The sequence below is a fragment of the Heterodontus francisci genome, chromosome 4, assembly GCF_036365525.1.
Source record: "Heterodontus francisci isolate sHetFra1 chromosome 4, sHetFra1.hap1, whole genome shotgun sequence".
NCBI classification, from domain to species: Eukaryota; Metazoa; Chordata; class Chondrichthyes; order Heterodontiformes; family Heterodontidae; genus Heterodontus; species Heterodontus francisci.
The window spans coordinates 199,881,325-199,895,126 of record NC_090374.1 but is presented as its reverse complement, the minus strand read 5'-3'; the positions used below and the strand labels follow the sequence as shown (position 1 = coordinate 199,895,126).

The 13,802-nt window shown below is 45.2% G+C and overlaps 1 protein-coding gene across 14 annotated transcripts in view; it reads left to right on the top strand.

Annotated features, from left to right (window-relative positions):
* Nucleotides 1-13,802, top strand: part of LOC137369472 (multiple PDZ domain protein) — a 419,370-nt gene that overhangs the window by 37,907 nt on the left and 367,661 nt on the right. The window lies entirely within an intron of this gene.

Genomic DNA, 13,802 nt, shown 5'->3' with positions numbered 1-13,802 from the left:
AGGGGGGGGAAGAGGGAGGGAGAGGGGGGGGAAGAGGGAGGGAGAGGGGGGGGAAGAGGGAGGGAGAGGGGGGGGAAGAGGGAGGGAGAGGGGGGGGGAAGAGGGAGGGAGAGGGGGGGGGAAGAGGGAGGGAGAGGGGGGGAAGAGGGAGGGAGAGGGGGGGAAGAGAGAGGGAGAGGGGGGGAAGAGAGAGAGGGAGGGAGAGGGGGGGAAGAGAGAGAGGGAGGGAGAGGGGGGGAAGAGAGAGAGGGAGGGAGGGAGAGGGGGGGAAGAGAGAGAGGGAGGGAGGGAGAGGGGGGGAAGAGAGAGAGAGAGGGAGGGAGAGGGGGGGAAGAGAGAGAGAGAGGGAGGGAGAGGGGGGGAAGAGAGAGAGAGCGGGAGGGAGAGGGGGGGAAGAGAGAGAGAGCGGGAGGGAGAGGGGGGGAAGAGAGAGAGAGAGGGAGGGAGAGGGGGGGAAGAGAGAGAGAGAGGGAGGGAGAGGGGGGGAAGAGAGAGAGAGAGGGAGGGAGAGGGGGGGAAGAGAGAGAGGGGGGGAAGAGAGAGAGGGGGGGAAGAGAGAGAGGGGGGGAAGAGAGAGAGGGGGGGAAGAGAGAGAGGGGGGGAAGAGAGAGAGGGAGGGAGGGAGAGGGGGGGAAGAGAGAGAGAGAGGGAGGGAGAGGGGGGGAAGAGAGAGAGGGAGGGAGAGGGGGGGAAGAGAGAGAGGGAGGGAGAGGGGGGGAAGAGAGAGAGGGGGGGAAGAGAGAGAGGGGGGGAAGAGAGAGAGGGGGGGAAGAGAGAGAGGGGGGGAAGAGAGAGGGGGGGGGAAGAGAGAGGGGGGGGGAAGAGAGAGGGGGGGGGAAGAGAGAGGGGGGGGAAGAGAGAGGGGGGGGAAGAGAGGGGGGGGGGAAGAGAGAGGGGGGGGGAAGAGGGAGGGGGGGGGGAAGAGAGAGAGAGAGGGAGAGGGGGGGAAGAGCGAGAGCGCGAGAGAGGGGGGAAGAGCGAGAGCGCGCGAGGGGGCGGGGGGAAGAGCGAGAGCGCGAGATAGGGGGATGTAGTGAGAAAGAGAGCGGGAACAGTGAAAGGAAAATGGTCACGAGAAATGTGAGAGAGGGGCAACAGAGAGGGAGGGAGAGGGGGAAGAGAGAGTGAGAGTGGAAGCAGAGAAAAAGGGGGGAACAGAGAGAGGTTGGGTTAGGGTTAGGGTTAGGGTTAGGGTTAGAGAGACACAAACAGAGAGGGGGCCAGGGCGACACAGGGAGGCCGGCGCACGGAGACAGAGAGAGATAGGGCGAGAGAGTGATCAAGATCACTTCTGACAGATGGACATCTATCTGGAATACTCTGCATCGCTACAAGTGTGTGGGCAAATCTTGACTACTTGTGCAAGCAAAAAAATGGCAGGTATTTCATTAAATCAGTGTCCAATACACTGATGTGAAAGTAAGTCAATAAATTAATCTCCTCATTTAAAGGTTCCTCACAAAAATGCAAATTTATTATTTTAGTTAGTGGTAAGAACTTTTTAATGCCTTTATCTTTCTGAAATCGTCTCTACGGTCTCCTATGTAAGACAAGAATTATAATGTGGCCCCCCACATGAAAAGTTTGAATAACCCTCATTTAAATAGTAGCACTCTGGAACTCCCTCTGCTTCAGCTTCAGTTTGGGGAGTTCGTGCTAAAGTTTTTAACCCTGGGTCAGCTTGCTTAGCCTCGACCAAGGAAGACCTGTTTAATCCATCCTCTTGGTCCGATATCTTCCCAAAAAAGTTTTCAGATAACCAGACAGTAGGATCATCTGCCTGCCGTGCCAGTTCAGCCTCCTCTGATGGAGCTTGTTTGGCCATGGACTGGATCAGCACACAATCAGGAAAAATACTAGGAGACTTTTCCTGCAATTGCTCTGTCTCCCTGACCTCTTTGGGTCTCTCTAAAACCAATGGGGAAGCAGCCACCTTCACCCCCGCCAAATCATTACCCAGGAGCAAGTTCCCTGACCTCTTTTGGTCTCTCTAAAACCAATGGGGAAGCAGCCACCTTCACCCCCGCCAAATCATTACCCAGGAGCAGGTTCCCTGACCTCTTTCGGTCTCTCTAAAACCAATGGGGAAGCAGCCACCTTCACCCCCGCCAAATCATTACCCAGGAGCAGTTGACCCCATCCACAGGTAAACAAGTGACAATCCCTGCAGTTACCGGTTCTGAAACAAGATCGCACTCCAGGTGCACCTGGTAAAAACATATCGGCATATGCTTTCCTCTGTTGCCGTTTACTCTTGCACTCTAGCATTCAATGCACTCCATGGGAGAAAGGTCATGCTTTTTCCCAGCAGAAGATGGTCCCTGTATCCCTAAGTATGACTATGGGGTTACTTTTCCTCAGGACACAAAATCTTGGTAACTCTCAGAACCTGAGGTGAGTAACTCACCTCCTGACTCAAAGCCTGTCCACCATCTACAAGGCGCAAGTCAGGAGTGTGATGGAATACTCTCCACTTGCCTGGATGGGTGCAGCTCCAACAACACTCAAGAAGCTCGACACCATCCAGAACAAAGCAGCCCGCCTGATTGGCATCCCATCTACAAACATTCACTCCCTCCACCACCGACGCACAGTAGCAGCAGTGTGTGCCATCTACAACATGCACTGCAGCAATGCACCAAAGTTCCTCAGACAGCACCTTCCAAACCCGCGACCTCTACCAACTAGAAGGACAAGGGCAGCAAATACATGGGAACACCACCACCTGCAAGTTCCTGTCCAAGTCACACACCATCCTGACTTGGAACTATATCGCCGTTCCTTCACTGTCGCTGGGTCAAAATCCTGGAACTCCCTTCCTAACAGCACTGTGGGTGTACCTACCCCGAATGGACTGCAGCGGTTCAAGAAGGTCGCTCACCACCACCTTCTCAAGGGCAATTAGGGATGGGCAATAAATGCTGGCCTGGCCAACGTCGCCCACATCCCATGAATGAATTTAAAAAAGAGATTTTGTTAAGTTTTCCTGCACTTTCAGCAGTATGTTTACAGGGTTTTACTGCTGCAGTTAAAGCCACAGCCTGGTCTGCTGTGCTTTCCACCAGGGCCCCTTTTCTTGCACAGGTCTGGTGTACCCTGTCTAAACCAATGGGTTTTCCTCGTAACTTCCAGCAGTCAGCTCGAAGTTGACCTGCCTTGTTACAATGGAAGCACACAGGCTTTTGGGCATCTCTGCTGTTCTCAGCATCTTCCTTTTTGGCCTGAGGAGGGCCCCCTGTGTTTCCAGCTCTCACTTCTCTCACATGGCTGTTCATTCTCCTATCACCCTCCCATCATCTATCCTTTTCAGGTTTTTGGAAGTGACTAGGGAAGTGTTTCCCTTGGAGCAAGAGTTCGTGAATAAGTGTTAATCATCAGCCAGGATTGCTGCCTGCTTGGCTTTTGGAACCTTTTGTTCCCCCAAGTGGTTTCTTATGGAAAGGGCAAACAAGTTTTTTTTAAATTCGTTCGCGGGATATGGGCGTCGCTCCCTAGGCCAGCATTTGTTGGCCGTGCCTAATTTCCCTCAAAAAGGTGGTGTTTCGACTGGCTTCTCGCTAAATTTGGTGGTCCTGAGGCTTTTAGTTTGAAGAGTTAGAGGAGTGGTTCAGTTGGTCTCTTTGGCGATTGTGATGCAGATGATTTCATCCAATGGAATTTCTGATTGTAGCCGGCGTAAGGTAGTCAGTCAGCAACAAGTTTTGAAAGCTTGTAAGCTGGAATGGAGAGAGAGAAAGAGGGACCCCCCACTTAGGGTCTGCTCATGTCAGAGTCCAAAAGCTTCTCCTCTGCTCCAGAGAAAAATACCAGTTTAAAACCACAGATGGGGAGGGCCTTGTCACATGACAGTCATTCAGTGATTCAAACATAGCAGTTAGAAGACTTTTTCTGCTTGCTGAGAGAACAGGTAGTTCCTTTAAATTTCTTGGGTCTTGGTTCTTGCTGGGATATTAACAGATATTTTGTCTCTCTCCTCACAGTCCTTTTCAGTGTAGGATACAGTGTTGCAAATTAGGTGATCACCTTAAACTGAAAGGATGACTGCTGGTAGCTTGTCTTTTTCAAAATATTCCTTTTAAATTTCTTCAAAAAAAAATCAAGTTGGATCTCCAGACAGTGGACCAAAGAAAATTATCATTCAACAAAACACATTGGCGTAATGTTTAAAAAATATATATAAATTCAGATCCCCAGTCAGTGGATTGAAGAAAATTATCAATCGACAAAGCAAATTGGTGTGTCAATGTTTTTTTTTTAAAGTATCTATCCAGTTTCTCTCCCAGGCAAAGAGAGAGTATGAGAATAAAGTGGGCGTAAACAAAAAAGGGCGCCCAGAAATCATCATCTGGCATGTAAATAAGAAGAGGGTAATAAGAGGCGGGGTGGGGCCTATTAGGGGTAAAGAGGGTGATATATGCTTAGAGGCGTAAGGCAAGGCTGGAATACTTAATGAGTATTTTGTATTGGTGTTTACTAAGGAAGAGGATGCTGACAAAATATCAATAGAAACGGAGATGGTAGAAATAATGAATGGGGTGAAATTGACAAACAGGAGGTAATGGAAAGGCAGGAGGTACTGGAAAGGCTGGCTATACTTAGAGTGGATAAGTCACCTGCTCTGGATGGCCAAGGTTGCTAAGGGAAGCGGGATTGGAGATGGCAGAAGGGCTTGCCATAGTCTTCCAGGGGATTCCCAGAGGATTGAAGAGTGGCAAATGTGACACCCTTATAAAAGAAAGGATGTAAAAAGAGTCCTAGTAACAACAGGCCAATCAGTTTAACATCAGTGGTGGGTAAAGTTTCAGAAACAACAATTGGAGAAAAAATCTTCAGGCTCTCGGAGAGGTTTGAGCTAACTAAGGATAGCCAGCATGGATTTGAGAAAGGCAGATTGTGCTTGACTAATCTAATTTAATTTTTTGATGAAGTGACAGAGAATATAGATGAAGGGAATGCAATGGATGTTGTCACTATGGATTTTAAGAAAGTATTTGACAAATACCACATAAAAGGCTGGTTAACAAAATTGAGGCTTATGAAATTGAAGGATCAGTGTCAGCTTGGATAAAAAAACTGGCATAAGGACAGAAAACAGCAAGTTGTGGTAAATGGTTATTTTTCAGACTGGTGGATGGTAGTCTGGGGTTGTTCCTCAAGGGTCAATGCTAGGACTACTGCCTTTTTATAGATATATGCCCTGAATATTGGAATAGAGAGTAACATTTCAAAATTTGGCAATGATACCGAACTGGGAGGAGTGGCAAACATTGAGGATGATACAAATTGACTGCAGCAGGACATGTATAAGCTAGCAGAATAGGCAGACAAGTGGCAAGTGGAATTGAATACAGAGAAGTGTGAGGTGATGCATTTTGACAGAAGGGATGGGGAAAAGTCATATAGACTCAGTGGCACAGTTCTAAAGAGTGTACAGGGACAGAGGGACCTGCGGATGCATGTGCATAGATCTTTGAAGGTGGCAGGAGATATTGAGAGAGTGGTAAGCATTTTGGGCTTTATAGAGGTATTGAGTACAAAAGCAGTGAGGTTTTGTTGACCTTTATAAAGCACTGGTTAGGCTACGACTAGAGTATTGCATCCAATTCTGGTCACCACCCTTTTAGAAAGGATTTTTTATATTGTTTCATGGGATGTGGGCATCGCTGGCAGCCCAGCATTTGTTGCCCATCCCTAATTGCCCTTGAAGTTAAGGCAGTTAAGAGTCAACCACATTGCTGTGGTTCTGGAGACCACATGTAGGCCAGACTAGGTAAGGAGAACAGATTTCTTTCACTAAAGTACATCATTGAACTAGATAGCTTTTTATGACCGTTCGATGACAGTTTCATGGAACTATTACTGAGACTAGCTTTCAATTCGAAATTTTTTGATTAATTGAATTTAAATTTCACCAGCTGCCGTCGTGGGATTTGAATCCATGTCCCTGGGGCATTAGCCTGGGCCTCTGGATTACTAGTCCAGTGACATTACGGCTATGCCATCGTTTCCCCCCAAGGATGTTAAGCTCTTTGAGTGGGTGCACAGGACCTTTTACTAAAATGGTTCTAGGGATGAGGAATTTTAGCTATTAGGTTAGGTAGGAGAAGCTGGAATTTTCTCCTTGGAGCCAAGGAGATTGTGGGGAGGTTTGATAGAGGTGCACAAAATTATGACAGGTTTGGTAAGGTAAACAAAGAAAAGTTGTTCCCATTAGCTGATGGTACAAGGACTCGGAGGCACAGATTTAAGGCTTTGGGCCTGTGAGGAATAACTTTTTACCCAGCAAATGGAGGAAAGGAAGAGGAGGTGGGGTAGTTCTGTTAATATAACATGATGTCAGTACAATAGTGCGAAATGATCTTTGTTCATAAGATCAAGATGTAGAATCAGTTTGGGTGGAAGTAAGAAAGAGCAAAGGAAAGAAGTCACTGGTGGGAGTAGTTTTGTAGCCCCTCCTCCCTTCCAGCAGTAACTACAAAGTAGGACAGAGTATACATCAAGAAATAGTGGGGAGTTGTAACAAAGGTACAGTAATAATTGTGGGTGATTTTAATCTTGACCTCAATTGGATAAATCTAATTGGTAAAGGTAGCTTGGAGGATGAGCTCATAGTGTATTTGGGGCAGTTTCTTAGAAAAATATGTTCTAGAACTTACCAGGGACCAGGCTATTTTGGACCTGGTAATGTGTAATGAGACAGGATTTATTAAATACCTCATAGTAAAGGATCATGTAGGCAAGAGTGATCATAACATGATAGAATTTCACCTTCAGTTTGAGGGTGAGAAATGGGGGTCCATAATTAGTGTCCTGAACTTAAATAAAGGCAATTACAAGGTTATGAAGACAGAGTTGGCTAAAGTGGACTGGGAAAATAGGTTAAAAGGTAAAGAGGGTAGAGAAGCAGTGGCATTTCATAACTCTCAACAAAGATATATTCCATTGACAAAGAAAGACTTTACCAGAAGGATGCAGCATTCATGGCTAACTAAGGAAGTTAAGGGCGTTATCAAATTGAAAGAAAAGACATACAATGCTGCAAAGATTAGTGGTAGGCCAGAAGATTGGGAAAACTTTAGAAACCAGCAAAGCATGACTAATAAAAAGAGAAATTGGAGTATGAGAGAAACTAGCAAGAAAGATAAAAATAGACAATGACACCTTCTACAAATATATAAAAAGGAAAACTTAGTTAAAATGAGCATTGGTCCCTTAGAGGGTGAGACTAGGGAATTAATTATGGGATGCAAGGAAATGACAGAGACTTTGAACAAGTATTTTGTATCTGTCTTCAAAGTACAAGACACAAAAAGCAACCCAAGAATAGTAGAAGATCAGGAATAAAAGAGAGGGAAGAATTTTAAACGATAACAATCACTGGAGACAAAGCAATGGGAATACAAATGGGACTGACTAGTTACAGTTTGCCATCCTGAAAATGACCCATTTATCCCGACTCTCTGTTTCCTGTTAGCCATGCTAATGTATCACTCCCAACACCATGAACTCTTATCTTGTGTAGTAACCTTTTATGTAGCATCTTATTGAATATCTTTTGCATTTCCAATGTCTAAATGTCCTGCTACTACTGTGGGTCTTAAAGGAAGTGGCTGAAGAGATAGTGGGTGCATTGATTGTAATCTTCCAAAATTCCCTACATTCTGGAAAGGTCCAAGTGGATTGGAAAACCTTAAATTTAACACCTCTGTTCAAGAAAGGAGGTAGACGGAAAGCGTGTCATTGGGAAAATGTGAAAATCCATTATAAAAGAGGGAGTAGCAGGACATTAGAAAATCATGACGCAGTTAGGCAGAGTCAACGTGGTTTTGTGAAAGGAAAATCATGTTTGTCAAATTTATTGGAGTTCTTTGAGGATGTAATGAGCAGGGTGGATAAAGGGGAACCAGTGGATGTAGTGTGTTTGGATTTCCAAAAGGCATTCAATAAGGTGCCACACAAAAGTTTACTACACAAGATAAGAGCTCATGGTGTTGGGGGTGATATATTAGCATGAGTAGAGAACTGGCTAACAGGAAACAGAAAGTCAGGATAAATGGGTCATTTTCAGGATGGCAAACTGTAACTAGTGGAGTGCCAGAGGGATCGGTGCTGGGGCCTCAACTATTTACGATCTATATTAATGATTTGGATGAAGAGACTGACTGTATTGCAGCCAGATTTGCTGACAATACAAAGATAGATAGGAAAGGAAGTTGTGAGGAGGATACAAAGAGACTACAAAGGAATACAGATAGGTTATGTGAGTGGGCAAAAATTTGGCAGATGGAGTATAATGTGGGAAAATGTGAGGTTGTCCACTTTGGCAGAAAGAATAGAAAAGCAGAATATAATTTAAATGGAAAGATACTGCAGAATGCTGTGATACAGAGGGACCTGGGTGTCCTTGTACATGAATCACAAAAAGTAAGCATGTAGTTACAGCAAGTAATTAGGAAGGCAAATGAAATGTTGGCCTTTATTGCAAAGGGGATGGAGTTTAAAAGTAGGGAAGTTTTGCTGCAACTGTACCGGGTATTGGTGAGACTGCGCCATGAATACTGTATATAGTTTTGATCACCTTATTTAAGGAGAGACTTCTTGCATTGGAAGCAGTTCAGAGAAGGTTCACTAGGCTGGTTCCTGGGTTGAGGGATTTGTGTTATGAGGAAAGGTTGAGGAGGTTGGGCCTATACTCATTGGCGTTTAGAAGATTGAGAGGTGATCTTATTGAAACGTGCAAATTTCAGAGGGGCCTTGACAGGGGAGGAGAGGATTTTTCCCCTCATGGGAGATCTAGAACTAGGGAACATGGTTTCAAATTAAGGGGTCTCCCATTTAAGATGGAAATGAGGAGGAATTTCTTCTCTCAGAGGGTTGTCAATCTTTGGACTTCTCTTCCGAAGAAGGGTCACTGACCCGAAACGTTAACTCTGCTTCTCTTTCCACAGATGCTGCCAGACCTGCTGAGTGATTCCAGCATTTCTTGTTTTTGTTTGGACTTCTCTTCCCCAGTGAGCAGTGGAGGCTGGGTCCTTGAATGTATTCAAGGCTGAGTTAGACAGATTTTTGATTAACAAGGCAGTTAAGAGTTATGGTGGGGCAGGGAGAAAGTGGAGTTAAGGCTACAATCAAATGAACCATGATATTATTCAATGGCGGAGCAGGGTCCAGGGGCTGAATGGCCTACTCCTGCTCCCATTTCTTATGTTCTTACCTGGAACTTGCTGCCTATGAGGGTGGTGGAAACAATCAATGATTTCAAAAGGAAATTGGATGGACACTTGAAGGAAATAAACTTCTATGGGGATAGAGCGGAGGAATGGGACTGATTGGATTGCTGTATGGAGAGCTGGCATAGACTAGATGGACCAAATGGCTTCCTCGTAAATGACTCTGACTTTATTGCAGAGGCCTCATCTGACCATGGCCCCTTTTTGCACTAGGTAGAGCTGTCATCACCTAAATAATCATTCCACTCGCCTTGTTTCGAGAGAAACAAAACTTTAAGTAGTTTCCGGTAAAAGAAACTTGTAGCACTAACCTATTCTTTTAAGTATTTCAGGTTGAATACCAAATATATATTTATTCTGAGCATATTTATAATTTCTCACACTTTCTTTCCCTCATCTCTCCTTACTGCCTCAGTTTGTGCTTCACTCTCTCCCAGTTTGTGGTTCTCTCTCCCTCTGTTTTTGTTTCTCTTACCCCCAGTTTTTCTTATTCATTCATGGGATGCTGGCATCACTTGGCCAGGCTGGTATTAATTGCCCATCCCTAATTTCCCTTGATAATGTGGTAGTGAGGAGCCATTTTGAACTGCTGCAGTCTGAGTTGCGAAGGTACTCCCACAGTGCTGTTTAGGTAGGGAGTTCCAGAATTTTGATCCAGTGATAATGAAGGATTGGCAATATATTTCCAAGTCAGGATGATGACTTGGTGGGGAAGTTGCATGTGGTGGTGTTTCCATCCGCCTGCTGCCTTTGCCCTTCTAGATGGTAGAGGTAGTGGGTTTGGAAGGTGCTGTCAAAGAAGCCTTGCGAGTTGCTGCGCAGCCATGTTGTGCTGGTGCTGGAAGCAACAATTTTTTTTAATGTGATAGATCGGTGCTGATTAAGCAGGTTCCTTTTTCCTGGATAGTGTCGAGCTTCTTGAGTGTTCTTGAAACTGCAGTCATCCAGGAATGTGGAGGGTGTTCCATCACATTCTTGACTTTTGCCTTGTAGGTTTTGAGGAGTCAGGAGGTGAGTCACTCACCAGAGAATACCAACCTTCTGACCTGCTTATGTATCCACAGTGTTTATGTGGCTGGTCCAATTAAGTTTCTGGTCAGTGGTGAATCCCAGGATGTTAATGCCATTAAACGTCAAGGGGAGGTTGTTAGACTGTTGTTTGTGTTGGGCTGTTTCTCTCTCTCTCTTTCCAATTTGCATTGCTCTCTCAGGACTCTGGGAGTTTCCAAGCAATTTTCATTGGCCCTGATGCTGTCATCCTCACTATTCATAATGAAGTCATGTGTTTAGAATAGTTGGCAAGCTGTGACAGCTGCGGTACTGCGCATGCGCGAATAGCACAAAGACCGTTACTCCTGAATCAACAGCAGCAGCGTTTGAGTGACTAGTCACCCAATTCGGTAGACTCAGGCCCAATGAGTCAGCATGGATTTGTTAAAGGAAGGCTGTGTCTTACTGACTTGATTGAGTTTTTTGAGGAAGTAACAAGAAGGATTGATGAGGGTAGTGCAGTGCATATGGTCTACATGGATTTTAGTAAGGCATTTGATAAGGTCCTACATGGCAGATTGGTTGGAAAAATGAAAGCCCATGGGATACAGGGGAATGTGGTTGGTTGGATCCAAAATGGCTCAGTGACAGAGTAGTCGAAAGATGTTTTTGCAAATGGAAAGCGGCTTCCAGTGGGGTTCCACAGGGCTCAGTGTTGAGTCCCTTGCTGTTTGTGGTATATATTAATGATTTGGATGGAAATGTGGGAGGCATGATTGGGAAATGTGCAGATGACACAAAAATTGGCCATGTAGTTGATAGTGAAGAGGATAGCTGTAGACTCAATGATATCAATGGTTTGGTTGAGTGGGCAGAAAAGTGACAAATGGAATTCAATGTGGAGAACTGTGAGGTAATGCATTTGGGGAGGCGAGGCGAGGGACTACACAATAGACGGGAGGGTATTGAGAGGGGTAGAAGAAATGAGAGACCTTGGAGAGCATGTCCACAGGTCCCTGAAGGTGGTAGGACAGGTAGATAGAGTGGTGAAGAAGGCATATGGAATGCTTTCCTTTATTGGCCGAGGTATAGAATATAAAAGCAGGGATGTAATTCTGGAACAGTATAAAATGCTGGTTAGGCCACAGCTGGAGTATTGCGTACAGTTGTGGTCACCACATTACAGGAAGGACATAATTGCTTTGGAGAGAGTACAGAGGAGATTTTCAAGAATGTTGCAGCTATGAGGAAAGATTGGATAGGCTAGGGTTATTTTCCTGAGAACAGAAGAGGCTGAGGGGTGACTTATTTGAGGTGTACAAAATTATGAGGGGCCTAGATAGAGTAGACTGGAAGGATCTGTTTCCGTGGCGAAGAGGTCAATTAACATGGGGTACAGGTTTAAGGTGATTGGCAGAAGGATTAGAGGGAACATGAGGAAAAACTTTTTCACCCAGAGGGTGGTGGGTGTCTGGAATTCACTGCCAGGATCGGTGGAGGAGGCAGAAACCCTCAACTCATTTAAAAGGTACCTGGCTATGCACCTGAAGTGCTGTAACCTGCAAGGCTACATACCAGGTGGGGTTAGATTGGGTGGCTAGTTTTTGCAGCTGGTGCAGACACAATGGGCTGAATGGCCTCCTTCTGTGCTGTAATTTTTCTGTGTTTCTAAGTTGGGTAGATGCCGAAGCCTCTGCCCCCTGCTGCTTTTGAAGTGACCATAAAATGTGTGGTGAGACACGGGTTCAAATCCCACCACAGCAGCTGGTGGAATTCAAATTCAAGTAATTAATAAAAAAAAATCTTGAATTAAAAGCTAGTCTCAGTAATGGTGACCATGAAACCATTGTTGATTGACATAAAAACCCATCTGGTTCACTAATGTCCTTGAGAGAAGAAAATCTGCCATCCTTATCTGGTTTGACCTACATGTGACTCCAGACCCACAGCAATGTGGTTGACTCTTAACTGCCCTCTAAAATGGCCTACCAAGCCACTCCGTTGTCAAGGGCAATTCAGGGTGGGCAGCAAATGCTGGCCTTGCCAGTGACGTCCAAATCCCATGAATAAATAAAAAGGTTGACAATCTTGTGTTAGTTATGTGTCTCATTGTTTTGAGCATGAAACTTGTCAACTGCATTGGGAAATAGGTTTGTGCCTATATTGCTGAGTTGCACTCAGTGTTGGTACGCAAATGCACTGCTTTAGTAGCCTGCTTTCACAAGACTTTTTAATGCCTTTGTGATACTGTAGATCATTGCGTAATGCATATAAAAGTTGTCAGGAAAACCCTATATGCCAAATGGGACATCATAATTTCATTGGCTGGAAACTTACCTTAAACTTCTCATGGGGAAAAAAACTTACAAAGTAACTTTTTAAAAAAACTCGCAGCTAAGGTGGCCACTGCCATTTACATCTGAAGTACCAGGAGACTTTACTGGAGACAAAAAGTCTAACAAGAAGACCAGCCAGGACAATGGCTTGCTCTAAAGTGATTGAATTACTTGGAATGATTAGGACGGTAGTCGAGGCCATCCCAGCCATTGACTTTGAAAGAGCCAACCCCTTTCAAGTGTGAATGTACATCCTGGGGCATGTCGAACCTTGCATTTCATTAGAAGATTCCAGAAAAACCTCATTGGTAACCAAGGGGATTAAGAAGAACCATGTGACCCCCTGTTCATCTCTGAAGAAACAGGTTTTGTTACACAGACAAGCAGTAACTGAGTGTACAGCAGCACAGAAGGCTGCTGCTCCCCTGTCTCTCCCTCTCTGTCTCTCTCCGCCCCCCCCCCCCCCCCCCACCCAGAAGATGTCAAGTGAAAACCGTTTGCGACTGGGGGTCCTCTAAGTCTACAGACCACTACAGCCAGTAACCGGGGAAGAGAACCAATTACAGATTCTGTCTTCAGGAAAACCCTGAGCAGAGCAAGCCAGCCAACATACACTTTGACCAACCAAGAAGTTCAAGAATACAGCTTCAGCTGAGGACTACTGGAGCACCTGCTTTACAGACTGTATTTAAGTTCCATTTATTCTGGACTTTAATCCAACCACCAAATCTGTTTTGCCTCCAGTAATCTACTTCTGTGTGTATATGATTCCCGTGTGAATGTGTGCGTGAATATGTAGCATATTTTTAGATCGGGTTAGAGCGTTAAGTATAATAAACTTACCTCTTTCTTATTTAAACTCAAGAAAACCTGTCAGATTGGTTCTTTTGCAATCACAGTAAAGGAAAAAGGTAAAACACTCCCAGAGGTGGTAAGCACAATCACTGTTTAAAAGGAATAAATCCTGTTGTGGTCAAATAAGCGGAAGGGGCATACAGGGAGACTGAGACCCCACTCCTCATTGGGCCGTAACAGAAATTACAAATCATGGATAATAGGCAGTGAATGCCACTGCATTGTTGGTTATAAACCTTAGTAGCATGAGTTCTTGGATCAACTGTGCAACCGTGGGAGGCCAAGCTACTCCCCATGTCAGATAAAAGCAGAGGATTACAGTTGCCCAATCTCGAGCACCACCAACTACTCAGCCCCAAAAGGCCTTAAAAGATACTCTACCTTTTTCCCA